Source organism: Nicotiana tabacum, chromosome 1, assembly GCF_000715075.1.
Source record: "Nicotiana tabacum cultivar K326 chromosome 1, ASM71507v2, whole genome shotgun sequence".
NCBI classification, from domain to species: domain Eukaryota; kingdom Viridiplantae; phylum Streptophyta; class Magnoliopsida; order Solanales; family Solanaceae; genus Nicotiana; species Nicotiana tabacum.
In genome coordinates, this window is record NC_134080.1 from 96,145,311 (window position 1) to 96,168,345 (window position 23,035).

The window sequence follows — 23,035 nt, forward strand, 5'->3', positions numbered from 1 at the left end:
AAGATTGGCTCTAAGAAGCCATTGACATCATTACAAGTCTCGAGATGGTACCCAATCTCGAGGACCTTTGTCAAGAATAAGATAGGCTCTAAGAAGCCATTGACATCATTACAAGCCTCGGGATGGTACCCAATCTCGAGGACCTCTGTCAAGAAGAAGATAGGCTCTAAGAAGCCATTGACATCATTACAAACTTCAAGATGGCACCCGATCTCGAGGACCTCTGTCAAGAAGAAGATAGGCTCTAAGGAGCCATTGACATCATTACAAGCCTCGAGATGGTACCCGATCTCAAGGACCTCTGTCAAGAAGAAGATAGGCTCTAAAGAGCCACTTATATCATTACAAGCCTTGAGATGGTACCCGATCTCGAGGACCTCCCTCAAGAAGAAGATAGGCTCTAAGGAGTCATTGCTATCATTACAAGACTCGAGATGGTACCCGATCTCAAGGATCTCTGTCAAAAAGAAGATAAGCTCTAAAAACCTACTCATATGGGTTTGACCTCGAGGTGGTACCCCACCTCGAGGATTTCTGCTATTATAAGTACAGGTCATTTACCCGACCCTCCGACCCTCGAGCTACCTGAGTCCTCGGGTTGAGTTAAAACTGTCCTCTTGGTTACTTTAATCCAGGGACCATCTAAATCTGGTTGAGCCCTTATCTGGGATCTATCTGCAACGCCTTAAGGCTATCTTCACTCTGAGTTCAAAAAAAGTTTCTAGGTCGCCCAAGCTTGAGCGAACTCTCACTCAGGGACTTCTCTCGAAAGCCTAAAGGTTATCTTTATTCTCAAACATCCAAGCAAGTTCCCCCTCGAGGACTATCACCAGGGCCTAAAAGGCTAAGTTTCATTCTAAAAATTTCGAAGCCATATTCTCACTCGACCCGAAATCGGGGGCCCCGATGACCCGAGTTTATCAATCCAATTTGGGCTCAGCCCAAGGAACGACAAAGGGCTTTGTAGGATATCATATTAACCAATCAAGCATCGGGGAAACACCTACACCGGGACCCCGTATTCAGATCAATCGGTAGAGTCATGCACTCAGGTTCTTCATAAACGCGAATAAAAGGAAATCCGGCATAAATCAGGTACAAAATTAAAGAAACATTATTTCATTAATAAACCATGATTATAAAAGCCTACGAAGGGTCCTTATACATGATTACAAAATCGCATGAAGGTTCCTTACATAGAAACAGAGAAGCCAAAGAAAAAACAAAAAAATATATATACCAGCTACGGACCTAATCCGCTTTCCGGGGTACATCCTCGGGGGCAGTGTCTTTGAGAACTGTTCCCTCGGGGCCTCTTCTCGATCTTTCAAATGGTATTTTCAAGATTAAATAAGAAGCATAAAACGATAACGAAGAAGAAGAAAAAGATGAAGAAGAAGTAGTAAAAGATGAAGAAGTGGCTGGGTGAAAAATCTAGCGAGTATGGGTCTCGCCAGCACTACTATTGTGAAGCCACTTCTTGAGACATTTCACTGGTGCGGGATGCAACAGTTAGTAGATGGCACCACCTCACTCCACGGAAAGCAAAAGGAGCGAGGCGAAGCACCGGGTAATTAGGGGAGATGAGTAGAAGTTCGTGGTCCATATATCCTTTAATGCGAACGTAATTTGAGATTTTTCTCTCATTACCTCGGGCCAACAAGAACAACAAAAATAACAAATCAGTACAATCTCGCTCGGGAAGGGAAAGCTCTGGAAAAAGGCCATGGTGCAACTGAAAAGGACACTGGCATGTAACCTTAAGGCCACAGGCCTGAAACATAGGAAATAATAATTAATGAAGATGAAGAGAAGAAAGGGGTAAAGGGCTGTTGAAGAACATTTGAATGAAGTTTTGATTCAAGACTGCTTCCATTTATAGAAAGGGTAGCAGCATAACCGAAGGCGCAATCAATCAATGTCTTTGAAAAACGTGCCAGCAGGCGCAATCAATGCATTTTGGGAACTGTATTGGCGGCGATATTATCACTTTGGAGAATATGAATCGGTTGTACATCAACGATTATGGAAAAGTACATTGAATAACTCTAGAAAGGTGAACCGACGGGACTCCTCAATTATCACAAAGGCTTACGTCATGAGTATGACATCATCGCGGGAAGGTCGAGGAGATGGATATCGAAGTCATTTCTTATCGTTTCACTCTAAGAAACGCGGGACTATCTGTATACGGTAAAATCGAAGGCTCTAATTTTCGATCACTATGACGTTTCATAAGCACGATTCTATAGGCTCTAGATTATGGTCGAGATTAACACCCGAGGGATTATCGACATTCGACCTCGGGGCAGTGCAAATCGATAGTCATGGTGAAAAAGTGGGAGGCTCCCAAGGCATGTGACTAAAACTGACCTAGTCTATTTGGCTAGTTCAAATCTGTACCGTAGCATTAAATGGTTGTACCAGCCCCATATCTTCGAAATAAATGTATTTGTACTATGTTAGGATTTCCTCTCATATATAAAGGGAATCTTTGTCATTTTGCGAGACATCTGATACTCAATATTAAATATACAAGAACATTCTCTCTGCTCTCTAACATATTCTCTTGATCTATTGCTTGCATTTATTGCTTATATTTATTGTGTTCTATTTATTGTTCTTCATTTATTGATCATTATTGATCATAAAAGGCTTCCATCAAAGCTATCATAACTGTTAATCCCCCCTCGATTGCTCCTAGCCAAGCGTCCAACTCGACCTCGAGGCCCGTATACACCAGCTCGAGGCCCCGATTTCCAGCCATTCGGTTTGGTCATTATACTATCTACAATCTCTTATCTCATTTTCCAATTTCTTACTTAGCATATATTTCCTAAACAACTAGCATAAAAATAAATCACGTATTTTTAGAACCACAAGATCAAATCTAATTGTAATTACCAATTTCAAGGTAAACATAAACAATCGCCCTAATCTCCACAAAAAGGAAAAAATCATTTATTAGGTACTCCCTCCGTTTCAATTTGAATAACACATTCTCACTATTAATCTGTTAAAAAAATGACACATTTCTATATTTGAAAATTTTTACCCACTTTATCCTTAATAAAAAACTTTTATAACCACAAAAATGGCATGACCCCATAAAGCTTTTGCCCTTAAGCTTTTAGAACCATATATGTTAAAAAGTCTTCTTCTTTTTTTCAAACTTTGTGCCAAGTCAAACTACATCATCTAAATTGGAGTAATTATTATCAACCTTTTAATAACATTGAAAGATCAATATGAAACTAAAAAATTATGACACAACTCCTGGATTGATAATTGAATGTACAAAAGGTGCAATAAGCACGGCTTTTTGTACCAAGGCCTATAGTTTGGTGGTATCAGAATAATAGCATGTGTGGCTAAGCTTCTTTTGGGATAAAAGAGTTTTTTTGGGGCCAAAAGTATTTTTTCTCTAATGTTAAAGTATTTGGCCAAGCTTTAGAAGGAAAAAAAGTATTTTTGAGTAGAAACGAGAAGAAAAAAATAGCTTCTCCCCAAAAGTATTTTTAGTACTTTTGAGAAAAATACACTTAGAAACATCAGAAGTAAATATTCCCTTTGATCGCTACAGGTATGTAGCCACGTAAACAAAAAGAAGGCAAGATATCTGATGAATTTGCGGAAAATGCCAATGCCGCATCACCAACTTTCTGAACATCTGACCTCTAAAGGAGATATCAAAATCTTGAGCCACGTAAATCAACCCCAAAGCTAAAGGAGTCCTTTTAGGATGAGAATTCGATCGTATAGTCGTCTTCTTTGTTTGAAAAATGCATAGTGGAAAGGGATGCTAGTCGGCTCGGCGAAGTTGAAGCCCAAAAAAGAAGATCCAGAGTGATTCCTCACATATCCTGTCAGGGGCCCAGTGGAGCACTCGAGTATAGATTCCCTATGCTCATGTAAACGGCTGGGGCCGGCCGGCCTGTAGATCTAAAAGGATCCAACCATAGGACTTACTGGATATTATTTGTCCACAAACAAAACTGGCAAAACACAAATTACTGCTCAAAAGTGCTTTTTAAAAAAAATAGCCAAATACAAACTTTTTATCACCAAAAATACTTTTTTTAAAAGCACTTTTCAAAATAAACAAATTTTAGAAGCTTGGCCAAACATGCTATATCTCTCCCCCACATAGGCAGATTCGATTGGCACCACCCCTTTTTCCTTTCCGTTCCTCAATACCTCCTTAGCAATGGAAGTTTTTTGTTCCTGATTCAATTTTTTGACTTATGTTTCACCTTTGCATCTCTATTTTCTTGTAGACCAAATATACTAACAAGTCTTCTTGTACAATTAATTGAGCATATTTTCCCCATGGATGGAGGAGAACCCACGAACACCACTGGGAAAAACGAATGAAGAAAAGATTCGTCTATGATAAGATTTAAGGTCCAACACTCAATAAATGTAGAACTGCATTAGAGTACAATTCTAACGCCAAAACTAATTAAGAATATAACATGCAACCTCCAGCATTATACCATATATATGGTCGAAATCAAGTATGCCCGATTTAACGGGCTCAAAGAGTCACTTTAAGCCCGAGTTCAGGATGGATAGAGTTCAAGCCTGATGGACCAAGCTCGAACTTGATGAAAGAGTGCAAGGCTCGAGGATCGAAGTACGTGATGAGCACCGAAGTCGAGTATGACCAACCCCGAGATGATGCCGTTATGGGTTTGTAACAGAAAATGCAAGATTCCTGTAACATCCCCAAGATCACGGCGTAAATTCCGGAATAGATTTGTACGAATTTATACTAGGTGGTTAGACAGCTGTCCCAATAATATTCCTTACTAAGAATGGAAATGTACCTTATTTAGGGTTCACCTACTATATAAAGGGTACCCCAATCATTTGTAACGATCATCAATCATTATCAAAAGAATATACTTTCTTACTTTCTTGCTCATTACTCATTAGAATTGTCTCTTAACTTTATTGTCTTTACTTTACTATTCTTGTTGACCTACCTTGAGGCCATCGTAGCTCGAGGTCAAGACTTGCTTAAGCACTGGTTTGATTCAACTGACTTCTATAATTTATACGTTTGCTTTCTTGGTTATTAATTAGTGTTGAACTAAATCACGTATCTTTGAAACCACAAATAAGTTTAATTGTTACTCATATTTTCGAGGTAAACTATTTGGCACCCACCGTGGGGCTAAAGATAATAGTGGTTATTTCAGTATTGATTTTGATAACACACGCTATTTTCACACTTGTTCTTGTCAAGAATCTTTGTTCTTAGGTTAAAACATGTCAAACTCACAATATGTACCCGTACATGACGATGATGATCTTGGATTTCATGGGAAAATAACAATGTAGTTGCTCCGGGAGCTGGTGTACCACCGATTAACCCTAGGGAAGTGCCAAATGTGGAACCGGTCGATGTTGGCTTACACATTGCTTTGAATGCAGATTTAGGCACAGACCCCGAAGGAAGTGTACATAGGGAAGTCCGATCTGGTGGCCAAGGAACACAGGGTATAGGAGATGGGGGAGTTAGCCTCCAAGTAATATTCGAAATTCTGTAAGCTCAACAGATTGCTATCGCTCAGCTTCAAAGTCAACATAAAACTCCAAGCGTGGTCGCACTAGAAATCACTTACCATACTGAGACGGTGCCAGAAAGATCGAACGGTAATGGCTCGGGGACTGATCCCACAATTATGAGGATGCTCGAGGAGCTCACCAAAATAATCGAGTCGGGGGAGAAAAAGATTTAGGATAATGACAAAAAAGTGGACACGTATAACACCCGTGTTGATCAAATATCGGGGGCACCCCAGGTCTTAAAAGGTTTGGATGCCAAAATGATCGTACAAAAGTCGTTTCCTCAGAATGCGGCTCCAAAGGACATTCCTAAAAAGTTCTGTATGCCTGATATACCTAAATACAATGGGACGAGCGATCCTAATGAACACATTACCTCGTACACTTGTAGGATTAAAGGAAACGACTTAAATGATGATGAGATCGAATAGATATTGTTGAAACCATTTGGGGAAACTTTGTCAAAAGGAGCAATGATTTGGTATCACAACTTGCCACCAAATTCTATCGAGTTGTTTGCTATGTTAACAGACGCCTTCGTGAAGGCACATGTCGGGTCCATATCAACAAGGAAAACAGACATTTTCAAGATAAGACAGAAAAGTGATGAGATGCTAAGGGAGTTCGTATCCCAATTTCAAATGGAGAGAATGAATTTACCATCGGTCTCAGATGATTGGGTTGTGCAAACTTTTAAACAAGGGTTAAATGAGCAGAGTTCGATTGTGTCTCGACAGTTGAAGCAAAATCTGATCGAGTATCTAGCTGTGACTTGGGCAGATGTACATAATCGTTACTAATCGAAGATCAGGGTCGAGGACGACCAGCTGGGGGCCCCTTCGGGTTTATTTCATCCAAATAGATTGGCAGTTAAGGCCTCAAGGGATACAAACAGGGAACCAAGATCAAATAAGGAACGGTATCAGCCATATATCGTAGATCGAAAAAATAATTGTTTGGGGCGCAATCCCCCTCGGAATGATCGAATAAATGATCGAGGGCAAACTTCTTGGGGACTTATGAGTAAGAATGGTTTTGATAAACATACCAATCCCGTAGAAGCACCTCGGTTATCGGAGTATAATTTTAGTGTCGATGCATCGGGTATCGTATCGGCTATTGGAAGGATCAAAGACATCAGGTGGCCCAAAACTATTCAAACCGACCTTCTCAAAGAAATATGAACTTGATGTGTAAGTATCATGGCACTCATGGACATAGGACCGAAGATTGCAGACAGGTGAGGGAGGAGGTAGCTTGATTGTTCAACTAGGGTCATCTTCGAGAGTTTCTCAGTGATCGAGCTAAGAATCACTTCAGAGCAACAGGAAGAATAAGTAGGAAGAGCCATAGCATGTAACTCATATGATCGTTGGCGGGGTCGATGTTCCTCAAGGGCCTATATTCAAACGTACCAAGGTGTCGATCACCAGATAAAAATAGACTCGAAATTACATGCCCAAGGGCGTCCTATCGTTCAATGATGAGGAAGAAGAAGGCATTTCTCAGCCGCACAATAACGCCATGGTAATTTCTAATTTGTTAAATAAAATTCAAGTTAAACGTGTTCTAGTGGATCCAGGTAGCTCAGCAAACATAATTAGATCAAGGTCGTAGAGCAGCTTGGCCTACATGATCAAATTATACCTGTATCTCGGGTCCTAAACGACTTCAACATGGCAAGTGAAACAACAAAGAGGGAGATAATCCTACCAGTGAACGTGGTTGGGACCATCCAAGATACAAAATTCCATGTCATTGAAGGCGACATGAGATATAACACACTACTCGGGAGGCCATGGATCCACAACATGAGGGCAGTACCGTCGACCCTTTACCAGATGATGAAATTCCCAATAGTGGATGGTGTGAAAACAGTTTACAGGAAACAACACACTGCAAAGGAAATATTTGTTGTCGATGAGGTGACACCGATACCAGCACCTTCGACCTCAGAAAAAGCGAGCACCAAAGATAAGCAAACGCCCAAATAGTAATCATCGTCCCAAGCCTTGACCGAATTGGAGATCGAAGAAGAGGAAGAGGATTTCCTTTCTCCTCGAACTTTTGTTTTTCCCGAAGAGTCAAATGCAACCAAGTCAACGGTTGAGGAGCTGGAACAGGTCATACTGATCGAGTATATTCCTGAGAGAAAGGTATACCTAGGAACGGGGTTAAACCCCAAACTCAGGAATAAACTCATTCATTTTCTTAACGATAACATGGATTGTTTTGCTTGGTCCCACTTAGACATGATAGGGATCCCACCAGAAATAACAACTCACCGGCTAAGCCTCAACCCCAAATTCAAACCGGTGAAGCAAAAGAGAAGGCCCCAGTCCGAGTTGAAGCATGCATTCATAAAGGATGATGTAACTAAACTTCTCAATATAGGATCCATTCGGAAGGTAAAATACCCCGAGTGGTTAGCAAATATAGTAGTAGTCCCTAAAAAAGAGAAAAAACTTAGAATGTGCATAGATTACAAGGAGTTAAACAGGCATTCCCTAAAGACTCTTTTCCACTGCCTAACATCGATCTCATGATCGATGCCACGACTGGCTACAAGATCCTTACCTTTCTCGATGCCTACTCCGAGTACAATCAGATTTAGATGAACCTGGGGGACCAGGAGAAGACCTCATTTTCACTAAGTTTGGAACTTATTGTTACTATGTAATGCCCTTCGGGCTAAAAAATGCTGGAGCTACATACCAACGCCTAGTTAACAAAATGTTCGAGGAACATGTAGGCAAATAAATGGAAGTTTACATTCATGATATGTTAGTTAAGTCCTTGCGCGCAGAGGACCATTTAATTCATTTGCAGGAAACATTCGAAATCTTGAGGAAATACAATCGTACACAGTGTGAAAGCTGTACAAAGGCTAACTGGACGGATAGCTGCCTTGGGCGAATTCATTTCGAGGTCTTCAAATCAAAGCCACGGGTTCTTCTCCTTACTAAAAAAGAAAAAATAATTTCGCATGGACCCCGGAATGTCAACAAGCATTGGAAGAATTGAAGGGACACTTATCGAGCCCACCTCTACTCCACACTCCAAAGGCAGATGAGAAGCTATACTTATACTTAGATGTGTCTGAAATAGCGGTAAGTGGCATACTAGTTCGAGAAGAGCGAGGTACGCAATTTCCTGTTTATTACATAAGTCGAACCTTAGGAGATGCTGAAACTAGGTATCCACACTTAGAGAAGTTGTCACTTGCACTAATAAGCGCATTTAGAAAATTAAAGCTATATTTCCAGTGTCACTCCATATATGTGTTACCACTTATCCTCTCCCAAACGTTTTGCACAAGCCCGAGTTATCGAGCTGATTGGCCAAATGGGCCGTCTAACTTGGCGGGTACGATATCGAATATCAACCCTGAATGGCCATCATGTCTCAAATATTAGCTGACTTTATGGCCTATTTTACACCAACCCTCATACCCAAAGTGGAGAAAGAACTTCTGCTAAAATTGGGTACATCATCGGGGGTATGGACCCTCTTCACGGACGGTGCCTCGAATGTGAAAGGGTCTGGGCTTGGCATCGTTTTGAAGCCACCTACAAGTAGCATATTAGACAATCTATTAAAACTTCTAGGTTGATTAATAATGAGGCAAAAGTATGAGGCCATGATTGCAGATCTCGAGCTAGCTAAAAGCTTGGTGGCCGAAGTCGTTGAAGCCAAGTGCGATTCTCTGTTGGTGGTGAACCATGTAAACAAAAGCTTTGAAGTTCGAGAGGATAGGATGCAAAGATATTTGGAGAAGCTACAGGTAACCTTGCACCGCTTCAAGGAGTGGACTCTAGATCATGTGCCTCGAGAACAAAATAGTGAAGCCGATGCACTTGCTAACTTGGGGTCATCAGTTGAAGAAGATGATATTATCCCGGGTACTGTCGTCTAATTATCGAGATCTATGGTCAAAGAGGGTCATGCCGAGATAAATTCTACAAGTTTGTCTTAGGATTGGAGGAATAAGTATATCGAAGATTTGAAAAATGGAAACCTCCCATCGGATCATAAAGAGTCGAGGGCTCTACGAACCAAGGCTGCTAGGTTCACATTGGATGAAGATGGAACATTATATAGGAGGACGTTCGATGGACCACTGGCGATATGTTTAGAACCGAGGGACACCGATTATGTTCTATGAGAAATCCATAAAGGCACTTGTGGGAATCATTCCGGCACCGAGTCTTTGATTCGTAAAAATTATTAGAGCAGGGTATTACTAGGATAGCATGGAAAAAGACACTAAGGAGTTTGTTTGAAAATGTGATAAATGTCAAAGGTTTGCACCAATGATTCATTAGCCCAGAGAGCAACTTCACTCAGTACTATCCCCGTGGCCTTTAATGAAATAGGAATGGACATCATCGGCCCCCCACCAATAGCCCCAGGTAAAGCTAAATTCATTTTGTTTATGACTGACTACTTTTCTAAATGGGTGGAAGCACAGGCCTTCGAGAAGGTCAGAGAAAAAGAAGTTATTGACTTCATCTAGGACCACATCTTGTGTCGATTCGGGATACCTGACAAAATCGTATGTGACAACGGGAAGCAATTCATCGGCAATAAGATAATGGAGTTCCTCGAAGCACACAAAATAAAGAGGATCTTATCAACACCGTACCACCCACGCGAGAACGGACAATCTGTATCGATAAACAAGACTATCATTCAAAACTTGAAGAATAGGTTGAATGACGCTAAAGGGAAATGGAGAGAAGTTTTGCCCGAGGTTCTATGAGCATATCGAACAACATCAAATTCCAGCATGGGGACAACCCCGTTCTCCTTAGTATATGGCTCCGAGGCTTTGATTCCAGTCGGGGAACCCAGCACCAGATTTCAACATGCATTGGAGGAATAAAATCACGAGGCTATGAATACTAGCCTCGAGCTATTAGATGAAAAACGAGAAGTTGCACTTGTTCGGATGGCCGTGCAGAAGCAAAGAATCGAGAGATATTATAATAGGACCTACCTTCGACACTTCAGAATCGGGGACTTAGTTCTACGGAAAGTCACCCTCAATACTCAAGCCCAGAATGAAGGAAAACTAGGCCCGAATTGGGAAGGACCGTACCGAGTCGTCAGAGTTATCGGTAAAGGATCTTATAATCTTGGCACGATGGAAGGTGAACAGTTTCCAAATAATTGGAATGTATCACTACTCAAATGGTATTACTGCTAAAGTATGACCTTCTCCTTTTCTCCATTTGTATTTAAGAATAACTCATTGCAGATGTTCGATCGAAGACATCGAGAATACCCTTCTACACGAAGACCTTAGGTTTTAAAGCATGTGTTGTACTCTTTTTCCCGTGGATTGGGTTTTACCCAGATGGGTTTTTTCCGACAAGGTTTTTAATGAGGCAACAACTATGTTCTATCTAGGGAGAATTCAACACTATCCAAGGATTCTTTTCTATCAACCTCGAATACTGGGGGGAGCACCACCCTCGAAGGTTATATTTTCGAGAAATATACTTCACGCCAAAGAGGGCCTCGATAGGAAAACTTTGTAATGGGCCAAACTGTCAGATGAACCGTGTCCGTGTAGAATAGTCGAGCCCTGATGGCAAAACATGTACGCATGTATGAATTATTCAAAGAAGCATTCTCTCTATATCAAACACTTTGTGTCCCAAAGATATTTGCTACTATACGAGCTCCATAATTATGATTCCGCAAAAAATGGCTCAAGGGCCAAAACGCAAATACCAAATACACCTCGAATTCGGGGGTTGTCATCAACAGTCAACACATTCGAGTATCTAGACTCGAATTTAAAGACCTCAAAGAGGCATCCCTCGACGCAAAGGCCAAAGCCATCATACTCGGGGACTAACCTTTCGGACAAGTTCAAAAGGTTATCGGGAAACAATTCCAAGAGACACACCTGAAGGCTACGGCCAAAATAACGTGGCTTGGATACGTCTGAATTCTGCAATAAAAATAGGTCTTCGAATTCTTAGAAAACCGATTAAATAAAGGCTACCCTCGGCAAAATAATCAAAGGGCTTCGATAAAATCAGCCCTCGAAAAACCTTACGAGGTATCGAATTACTGAAATACAAACTTATACTATGGAACTAAAAACAAAGGGTTCTGATTGACACCGAACTCTCAAAAAATCCAATGGGTAAAAAATGCATGCCAAGGCATAAATAAATTTTTACTAAGTCTTCTAAGACGAAAAGGAGAAATAATAGCCATCTTTCAAAGGCCATATCGGCCCAACCTAATAGAACCTAAGGGTCAAAATATTTAGAGTTCGAGACCTTGTTCTCACTCGACTCCGACCTAAGGGTCCCATCATCCCGATCTCGCATCAAATTGACTTAAGCTTAACTTGAGGATTCATCAAAAACCCTTAAGAGGTATTCCATTATAAGTTCAAGGATCGCCCATTGATTACTAAAAACCCTAAGGGTTTGTTCTACTCTAAGTCCAAGCCAGTGCTCACTCGATCATTGAAGTTATAACATCAAAACATTTCACAAAACAAAGACGAAGCAGAATTTGAAATAAATCGGAGATGGAGCATAAAGAAAATAAATTCCTTATATTCATAAAGGGTATTTATAGTGGCCACAAGGGGCCTTACACAAAAACAAAAAAAACAAAATCCTAAGAGCCTAATCTACTTTAAGAGCCGCATCCTCAGGATCCGCATCCTTGAGAGTTGCATCTTCGGGAACCTCCTCCTCGGGGACTTCAACCTCATCTCCTCTGATCTCGAAACCACTAGAAGAATCTTTATCATCGCAGAGTAAAGCGGCAGCCTCGTCCTCCAAAGTTTTTGCCTTTTTAATATCAGCTGAGAGATCAAAGCTACGAGCGTGCACTTCCTCGAGAGTTTCTCTACGGGATTGTCGTCTGGCATGATCGAGAGCACTTGACAATTTGACTTCAGCAGCAGTGTAGATTTCCTATGCCCAAATGTTAGCAGCCTCGGTATCAGCTCTATAAGAGGCCACAAATGCCTCTACCTCAAATTTGGCCTTCGCAAGCTCGGCGACTGATTTAGCTTCGAGCTCCTCAATTTTTCGGCTATGGGCCAAGCTTTCCCCCTTTACATTTTGAAGCTGGCGTTCGATCAAAGTCAGCTGGGACCGAAGCATGTCTTTCTCTGAGGCGAGACGATCCATATGTTGCTTCCATCCCAGGGTCTCGGCCTCTTTCACCTTGAGCACTTCTCGAAGATGCTCCACCAGCTCGCCCTTCAGCTGGGCCTGCAAAGTCAAAGTGTTAGTCGCTAAGTCAGATAAGCACATAACAAATTCCCAAAAATCTACATTACCTGCTCAATAAGCTCGATCTGTTCTGACTGAGCCTTCGTAAAGTCGGATCTAAGGCCCCTAATCTCCTCCTCTTTTTGAACATAGAGGAGTTTGAGGTTGTCCCTCTCTTCCACGAGCTTCTTGATTTCAGCCTCGCATCGGGTGAGCTCGGCTCGAGACTTGGAGAATGCATGTCGATGGAGCGTTATAGCCTTCACACAAAGAAAAGAGATCAAACTCAAAAAACGAGAATAAATCACGAGCATAATTATGGAAGCAGAAACTTACTTGCTTAAGAAGACGCTGAGCCTTGTCAAACTAAACGAGGCATCCGGGTTGGCACCATCTTCGACCCCTAAAAGGCATTCCCGAAAAATATTAGTCCCTTCGTGGGTCGCCCATACGTCGGGAGTCTTCATGGCCTGGGCATCTTGGAACTGCCCTTCAGAGAACACGGGACCAAGTGGCAATTCGTCTTTGTTAATTATCCCAAGTGATTCACTTGGGACATTATCTTCTCTTTGGAGGGCCTCAAAATTAGGCTCCTCGGGATCACCCGCCAAATGTCCTCCGAGATGAGATGCACTTTTACCACCCGATGGCTTGGGGACTTTGCACGAGCTCCCCTCTAAGATTTCTTCATCTCAAGAATGAACCGCATCGGCCATCACCGGTTCGGTGGATTTCGAAGCCCTAGTGCTTTCTCTCTTCCGAGCTACCAACAGGCAGTCGTCATCTCCTCCCTCTTCCTCGTCATTTCGAAGGTGTTGGACCACTTCTACAGATAGGGCCACAGGATTGGCCCTAGGCTTTTGAGCCTTATTTTTATTGGGCTTCTAGGAACTTGCTGGCGAAGCCCTTTTCCTTTTCTTCTCCTTGGTTGGCTTTGGGATTTCCTCCTCATTGGGCGGGGGCTGCCTCAATAGCAACAGTATCTCCGAGGCCTACATAAGGAGAAAGTAGGTATTTTATAGGAAAACATCGACATATGAACAAGGGAATTCACCATGGTTTTTAGCTTCCCACCGACCCTTGGCCAAATCTTGCCAATAGCGTTCCGTGTGTGAAGAAGTGGAGGCCAATTGTCGGACCCAATCTGCGAGGTCCAGAATCACACCAGGAAACCAAGGGGCAACTGCATCATCAAAAGGAAATTAGATCGAGGAAGAATAGGGAAAGCAAAATAGTAATCATTGTCGATAAATTTGTACTTACGTTTCATGTTCCATTCCTCAGGAAATGGCATCCTTTCAGCGGGAATTAAATCGGAAGTCTTGATTCGGACAAACGGATCATCCATCCTTGATCCTTAACCTCATCGATGCTAGAGAATGGCGACTTCGAGGATCAACATTGGAGCTTTATCAGACCGTCTTGATAAAGGTAGGGGCTGTATAGCCTAATCAGGTGGTCGAGGGTAAAAGGCATCCCATCGACCTTGCCTGAGAAATACCTAATCAAATTGACGATACGCTAGAAAGAAGGGTAGATCTGGCCAAGCGTCACCCGATATTGGTTTTAGAAATCAAGAATGACTGGGTCCATGGGACCTAGTGCTGGATCTACGGGATCTAATGTGAAAGGATAAGTGTACATGCTTAAGTACCCTTCCACATGAGTGGTGATGTCCTCTTCGAGAGAAGGAATCATGACATTCTTATCCCCCAATTACAATCCTTTTTCACCTGCTCAAGATCATCTTCGGCCACCATATGGGGAGCATACCTTGCTAAAGAATCAAACTGCATACTATACTCTTGCACACTCATATTACCTTGTCGAAGGTTCAAGAACTTATCAGATCTAGCTCGTCGTATCTCAATTGGCAAGTAGTAAGAAAGAAAGGCCTCAAAAAATTCCTTTCACACAGTTGGAGGAGCGTTCGGACCCCTGGATCTCTCCTAACTATCATACCAGAACCCGCTAAATTCCGTAACCAATAAGAAGCCAACTCTACTGCATTCGTATCACTAGCATGCATAACATGTAGTGTACGATGAACCTGGTCAATAAAAGTCTGTGGGTCCTCCTTGGGGTCTAATCTGGTAAACAATGGAGGGTCTAAATTAATAAAATCACGAACTCTCGTACTAATTGGGTTATCAGCAGCACATGTATTCTACCTCTGAGCCTGAGCAGCTACCAAGCTAGTCAACAACTGCAAAGCACTCCGTATATCCTGGTCTCTAGTGCTAGACGGAGGAACTGGAGGTGTTGGGTGCCTCCTAATATCCTTTAGAGGAGATGGAGTAGATGAGTTATGAGACGGCATCTCACTCTGAGCCTCACTTTTGCCTGCTCTGGCTTGGGGCAAGTGACTGGTACCCTCTCCCGCAGCTGTATCGAGTCGTCTGCTAATCGTTTGCTTCCTAGTCGAAGGCATTGCTGAAAGAAAACAAGGTGAATATTAGAGATGAACACTTACGACTCAAATCTATGCACGATCTAGATTCGGGAAGAAGGTAACAACCCTAGATGTCATGTAGCCTCCTGATTATAAATGTGGTGCGCTACACATCCATAATCAAGACTCTACTAGACACGGCTCATAAACAAGCCCTAGGACTGACTTGCTATTATACCAAGTTTGTCACGACCCAAACTGGAGGGTCATGACTAGCACCCGGGCCATACTTGCCGAACATCAACATATATTTTATCTAACCTTCCTTATTATCTTTAAGGGCCGACAACATCAATATAAATGGTAGATATGGATCATGAACAACTAACAATGAAAGATACTGGCATGAACATACTTAACATAGAATAACCAGACAGGTAGGAAACTATATATAAGGTACGAGCTACCACGCTGCCATGAAAGACTATACAACAAAAATCAGCCGACAAATCATACCAAAGTATACATGAGTCGACACATTTCTATGAGCCTCTAAAGGAACATAAGTGCTGCAACATAGCCGGAATAGGGCCCTGACATACCCATAATGTCTATAACAAAAATGCATACCAAGACCACGGCAAGTCCGGAGAAGGGATCTCACCAATAACTTCTGATCTAGGAAGCCTACTATGATTGGGGTCTATCAGGACCTACAGCACGACATGTAGCATCCACAAATAAAATGAACGTCGGTACGAATAAAGTACTGAGTATGCAAGGCAGGAAAGCATAAGTATGAACAGTAATGTGAATAAGGATAGAGAATATACAGTCTGTAACATTTGGGTACCTCTGAGGGCTACTGACATGAAATGCATGATACAGACATATATACACATAAACTTTTAAAACACACACCTCTATGGGCATCATCATCATCATCATATTGTACCCGGCCTCAAAGAGGACTCGGTAAAAACGTACCCGGCCATCATAAGGCTCGGTAGAATCGTACCCGGCCATGTGGAGCTCGGTAAAACCCAACTAATTAGTGATTGCACAATAGGTGTCGTACCCGGCCAACTATACCGCGGCTCGGTAGAGTAAAATAGATACATATATTTAATGCATGCTCGACTCATAGAATCATGTTCTAAACCTTTTAAAGTAACGTAAGGTCAGTATCTTCTGTACACGTTATTAGGACTAACTCTTCACTATGAACCTTATAAGAATCAGGAAGTACCAACAACATTGATAACATAAAAATAAGAGAAGCAACATCAACATCAATCGTTCCATAAGAAGGGAAACAATGTAAGTATTGCTAGCTTTTAAGAGTAGAGTATCTTTGGAAGCTCGTTCATTACATTATGTACAATCGGAGTCGTGCAAAAGAAGGAAAGGGATAGCCTCACATACCTTGTATATACTTCCCAACCTCAAGCTATGCAAATATCACGACTCCTTAGTCTACAATAGGAGAAATGACACTATCGTTAACGTTTAAGCATCGTAACTATTATGTACCGACCACAACCTATTTTACGATGAAACGGACAGCATATCCCCTATTTATATGACTTACCACAAGTGAAAACAAAGCACCAAACAGCCCAAACAACATCAATATTAATCATATTGAGCCTCCCAAAACAGTCCACCAACCGACAACATTACTACCAAATCTTTCGATATAGATATTTCACAAGTTCTAGCTTCAATGACTTAGCCACAACTTGGATAATCTTAAATACATATGGAGTAAGAGGTTCCTTACCTTTAGAAAAAAGGAACAACTCCAATTTGACATTATTTATCCACGAAATATCCCTCCAATGCTGCCACAACAACAAGGAAGCGGAACTAGCAATCAATTAGGGTTTTTCAGTACTAGAATCACTTTAGAAGGCTTGAAATCACCTAGGGTTGATATTAAAAACTTGAGGGAGTATTTACAGATCATAAACCCCTTAAAACAACCTCTCATGCGAGCTGTAACAACACAAAATGAGCAACAACAAGAAGAATAAGAAACTTACTAGCGCTACGGGATTCCCGACACTTGATTTGTGTTGTTTGCCCTTTGTTTGGGTCTTGAATCATGGAGAACTTTGAGAGGGTGTTTCTAGGGTTCTAAGATCTGAATATACTGAAAATGAATGACTTAAAATGGGTTCTAAGCATATTATATATATCCATATCTCTTTAACTGACTATGTGGGACCCATAGAGAGGTGTTTGGTGCAGTCTCGCAAAAATACAAATATCTCTCTACTTTGATATCGTATCGACGAACGGTTAAATGCGTTGGAAACTAGACTCATAGATCTTCAATTTGGTAGGTATATCACCCCACAATTCAAAGTAAATTAGGAGAAAAGTTTAGTAACATTTGACCTAAAGTTTAAGTAAAATTATGAACATAAGTTGCGACAACTTTTGTCGACTTTTGTTTCATAACTCGTTTGACCTCAAGACTTATGATACGAATATTATATGATTCAAATACCTTAAAACACGACCTGTTAAGTGTATTAAGCATCTCTATGTTTACTTGAAAATACGGCTGACAACATCCTTGATTCCTTTAACTTCTAATACTTGTTAACCACCCTTATACACCTTTGTATCATTTAAGACCAATAGGATTAACTTCTTATCATATCAAAGATAATCTTTTCTTGGATTTAGATTGACTAACTTACGGCATAAACTAACATACGTGAATATGGGTTGTAACACCGACGCAGGCTTATCGATCTTGAAATCGGAAGATAATTCGCATGGCCCGAGAATGCACTCCTCGATACAAGGTGGCACCGTCGTTCTACCACCGGCCGGACGTGATGATGAGGAGGCTTTTTCTTTCTGAGGAACGGTTTTAGATGTTTTGGCCATTACTGTTGAGAAATTCAAAAGAAGAGAAGAAGTTGATGTTGTAGCAAGAACAAGTTGAAGAAAGGATGAACTCAGGGAAGATAAAGAAGCTAGTGAGGTTTTGAGAAAGATTTGAGAAGTAAAAATTCTAAAAGTTGTGAAATTCACCTATTTGTAGCGGCCGCTTTAACCATTTGGGGAAGCCAATGGCCGACCATCAGCACCTTCAATTAATGGCCTAGGGAACTATGCAGACGCGTCCTTTCAATCACTTTAGTTGCTGACGTAATTTGATATCATGATCGAGGCATCGGAGGATTTAGGATCAAATCGTTTCTTATCATCTTACTCTAAGAAACGCGAGGACTATCTGTATACGGTCGAAATCAGGTATGCCCGATTTTACGGGCTCAAAGAGTCTCTTCAAGCCCGAGTTCAAGATGGATCGAGTTCAAGCCCGATGGACCAAGCTGGAGCCCAATGACTGAGTGCAAGGTTTGTCTATGATAAGATTTAAGGTCCAACACTCAATAAATGTAGAACTGAATTAGACTACAATTCTAACGCCAAAACTAATTAAGAATATAACATGCAACCTCCAATATTATACCATGTATATGGTCGAAATCAGGTATGCCCGATTTAACGGGCTCAAAGAGTCACTTTAAACTTGAGTTCAGGATGGATAGAGTTCAAGCCTGATGGACCAAGCTCGAACTCGATGAAAGAGTGCAAGGCTCGAGGATCGAAGTACGCGATGAGCACCGAAGCCGAGTATGACCAACCCCGAGATGATGCCATTATGGATTTGTAACAAAAAGAGCAAGATTCTCGCAACATCCCCAAGATCACGACATAAAATTCCGGAACAGATTTGTACGAATTTGTACTAGGCGGTTAGATAGCTGTCCTAATAAGATTCCTTACTAAGAATGGAAATGTAACTTATAAAGGGGACCTCAATCATTTGTAACGATCATCAACCATTGGCAAAAGAATATATTCTCTTACTTTCTTGCTCATTACTCATCAGAATTGTCTCTTAACTTTATTGTCTTTACTTTACTGTTCTTGTTGACCTACCTTGAGGCCATCGTAGCTCGAGGTCAAGACTTGCTTAAGCACTAGTTTGATTAAACTTACTTTTTTAATTTATACGTTTGCTTTCTTGGTTACTAATTAGTATTGAACTAAATCACGTATCGTTAAAATCACAAACAAGTTTAATTGTTACTTGTATTTTCGAACTAAACATACCACATTATGTGTGAGCACAACGATGCGTATAAGTCTAATATACGCTCTTGTTTCATTACTATTCTAATGTGTCATGCCACTTTACAATAGTTTTTATGAACGTGTATCTGATAGTAGGTACAATGGAGAGGAAAAGCTGCCATACGAAAAGCCTAACTATTATGATGCATGCATATTTGTTGTTCAATGCTTCTATCGTTGACTGAATTCTATCTACCACACATGACACATGTTAGTTAATCAACTCATTAATTAGGAGCTCATTTTCGGACAATAGATTTTGAAATGATATCATCAATATTTGGAAGTTTGCGCAAACGGGAAATGCTCACTTGGGTCCTCCATGATACTTGAATCATACTTTGATATCAACGTTGTCATTACCCCTTGTCCTACTCTAAGGAGTTAATCCCAGCTATAACATTCAGTATGAGTCTATTAGATTTACCTACACCAGCCGCGCTTGCGGACTATAGCAGACTACTTAGTATATTAAAACCTCTTTTATAAAAGGCAGAATTGGGAATCGCCCGAGGCTCATCCTAGGGCGGAACACTCGTAAAATGCCCATGGGTTTATGTTTGGGGCTTAGTTCCGTGAGACTTACGCCTCGACCGTCAGGGCTTACGTCCCGGACACGCCTAACGCCCAGCGTACTGGGCTAGCTTCATAGAACTTTATGCAATTGTGTGTAACTAATCTTGTAAATCCTCAAATTTTCTTAATAAATCATGGACTATTCAAAATTACTTTTTTCTTAATCATAAATCATTAAGTTGAGAGTATTTATGTCATAATTAAAATAAAAATTATTGCACGTTATCCGTTAAGACTTCTATGATAATAAATTTTAAATAAATCTTTCATTTAAAAGTATTTATTTATTAACTTTGGTTATGTCTTTATTAAGTACATAATTTTTTTATAATTATTTTCCTAAATATTATTATTTTTACGTTTACGAGATACAACACTTATTAATTTATAGCTCAGTATTAGCTAGTAACTATTTACAAATATTTAGTTATCATGATATAGCACAGTGAATTATATGTCACTTTATTAACTTGTTGAAACTTAAAAATAAATAATGGTAGAGAATCATATTTAAATTGTGAATTATATTTTTATAAAAATTATCTTTCAAATAGAAAACATATTAAATAAAGGGAGTACTTTAAAAAAATTAAAATTATAATATCGAAATTCATTCAAGATCCATTACTCCTTAAGAGATACATATAAGATTTCGCATCGAATACGTTACTTTTGATGTTTGAGTTGCAACAACATTGCAGCTACAACAACAACAACAACCCAGTATAATCCCACTTAGTGGGGTCTAGGAAGGGTAGTGTGTACGCAGACCTTACCCCTACCCTGGGGTAGAGAGACTGTTTCCAAATAGACCCCCGGCATCCTTCCCTCCAAGAACTTACCACCTTGCTCTTTGGGAGACTCGAACTCACAACCTCTTGGTTGGAAGTGGAGGTTGCTTACCATCAAAGCAACCCCTCTTGTCTAATTTGCATATTATGATATATATCATACTTTTTGTATTATTCAAAGTTCAATTATAATTTATAAATATTTTAAATAGATTATTTGTTATAATTTTGTGATTTTAATGTAATTTTTATAATTATTTTTTATTTTATACTATTTTAAAATTCTTGAAATTAGTAAAATTTAAAGATCCGTGAGACTTACACTCCATGTCTTAGGGCTTATGTCTTGCCTCGTTAGAGGTAAAACGCCTTGTTTCACACCCCGTCTTTTAAAACATTGATTAAAACACATGTTGGTCCGAACACCATTATTATTCAAAGAATAGAAAGATGTTTTATAGCGTAAAAGGATGTCATCCAGCAACGTTGGTTTACCTTGTTCTTGAAGATCCCAGATAAAAACAATATATGATAAATACAGAGTTCACCAAAGGCCCAAAGCAATAAAAGGCAAGGGCAAAATAATAACTCGAAAGAAAAGAGAAAAAAAAAAGACAGAAAGAGAGAGAGAGATAAAGAAGAATAGGAAGGTAAACTGCAGATAAGGACCATGTGAAAGACAAAGAAAGTAGAAACACAGGAAATGTCACCTTATCTGGAGAAGAGGACGGGTGAATGGACGTTGGACAATGGTCCAACCTGTCAGGCCCTCTGTATAGGGTATCCAAAATCCATGTGACCAACAGGAAAATTTCATTTTGTGTCTCGTACAACTGACATTAGTTGTATGAGGCAATTTTTTTGTCTCACATTTTTATGGACCCAAATTTTTGTGGACCCAGAAATATAAAATTGGGGTCCACAAATTTGTACGACAAAAAGGAGCCTCATACAACTAGTATAAATTGTATGGGACACAAAATAAAACTTCTCTGACCAACCAAAGCTTGCTCTTCTAAAGTACATTTCTGCAATCATCTGCATTCAAATCTAAAACTCTCTGTCTATCGCTCCCTTCTTTCCAACTTATATGACACTTCATGCTTTTAGAAAGTCAATTTGATTAATTTTCGAAGCTAAATTAAATTAGATCAACTCAATATATTAAAATTTAAATATTCAAAAATTATATAAAAAGTACTATAAGTTGCAATACTTCTCATGTCAATATGATGAAAAATTTACAATTTAAAATATTGTTCAAAATTCATATAGCTTGAATCTAGAGCTGCAAAAAGTATCATAAACTGGGACGTAAGGAGTATTATTAACACTAGTATTCCCACTTCCTTTTTTCTAGGACCGTATGGGGACCCGTTAATACCATTTCTCAAATGGGGCTTGAGCTTGGCTTCCTTTCCTTGCCCAAGTATTTGAAATTTATGTACGGCCATGGGCAATCCATCCCAATGCATGCACAAAGAATGCAAAAAAGGGATTTAGGCCTCACTCTGTCTGCTGCTTCCTGTCACACATGCTCTTTTTAGCTGTTGCAGCACAGCAAGAGCATATGATTTAGGTCGCGATAACATGCTCATGTGAGTACAATTCATACTGTGACAAACAAAGTATGGAAGAATCAAAGTTGGTATCTTATTCCATGAAGTGATACATATATATACATGTACGTAGGATCCTAACTATGGAAAGAAGTAAAAGGAAAATCCTAAAATCTGCTATCAAATCTCAATACTTATTCTATCTATGTATAGTACAAGTAATCTGTCTACATTCATTCTTTATGTCTACATTCATTCTTTAACACTCCCCCTCAAGCTGGAGCATAGATATTAATCATGCCCAGCTTGTTGCAAAGATAATTAACTCGAGTTCCATTTAACGCCTTTGTGAATACATCAGCCAATTGCTCTCCTGTCTTCACGTAACTAGTAGAAATCAAGTTTTTCTGAATCTTCTCACGAATAAAGTGACAGTCAACTTCAATATGTTTTGTTCTTTCATGATACACCGAATTTGAGGCGATATGAAGAGCGGCTTGATTATCACACCAAAGTTTTGTTGGTGTAGTATGCTTTATCCCAATTTACGTAAGGTGATGTATCCACATAACCTCACACGTAGTCTGTGTCATAGCCCTGTATTCGGATTCTGCACTGGATCGAGATACAACATTTTGTTTCTTACTTCTCCATGATACCAGGTTTCCACCCACAAAGACACAATAGCCGGTAGTAGACCTTCTATCAATTTTGGATCCAGCCCAATCC

At 40.2% G+C, this 23,035-nt stretch overlaps 1 long non-coding RNA gene across 2 annotated transcripts; it reads right to left on the bottom strand.

Annotated features, from left to right (window-relative positions):
- Positions 1-12,138: 12,138 nt before the first annotated feature.
- On the bottom strand, positions 12,139-19,743 carry LOC107827723 (uncharacterized). 2 transcript variants are annotated; one of them, XR_012708901.1, is made up of 3 exons: positions 13,164-19,743; positions 12,896-13,087; positions 12,139-12,827 (listed from the first exon to the last, which is right to left on the bottom strand). It is a non-coding gene; the product is annotated as an uncharacterized LOC107827723 (long non-coding RNA). The 2 variants fall into 2 exon arrangements; XR_012708900.1 differs by having other exon boundaries at positions 12,896-19,743.
- Between the last annotated feature and the right edge of the window lie 3,292 nt (positions 19,744-23,035).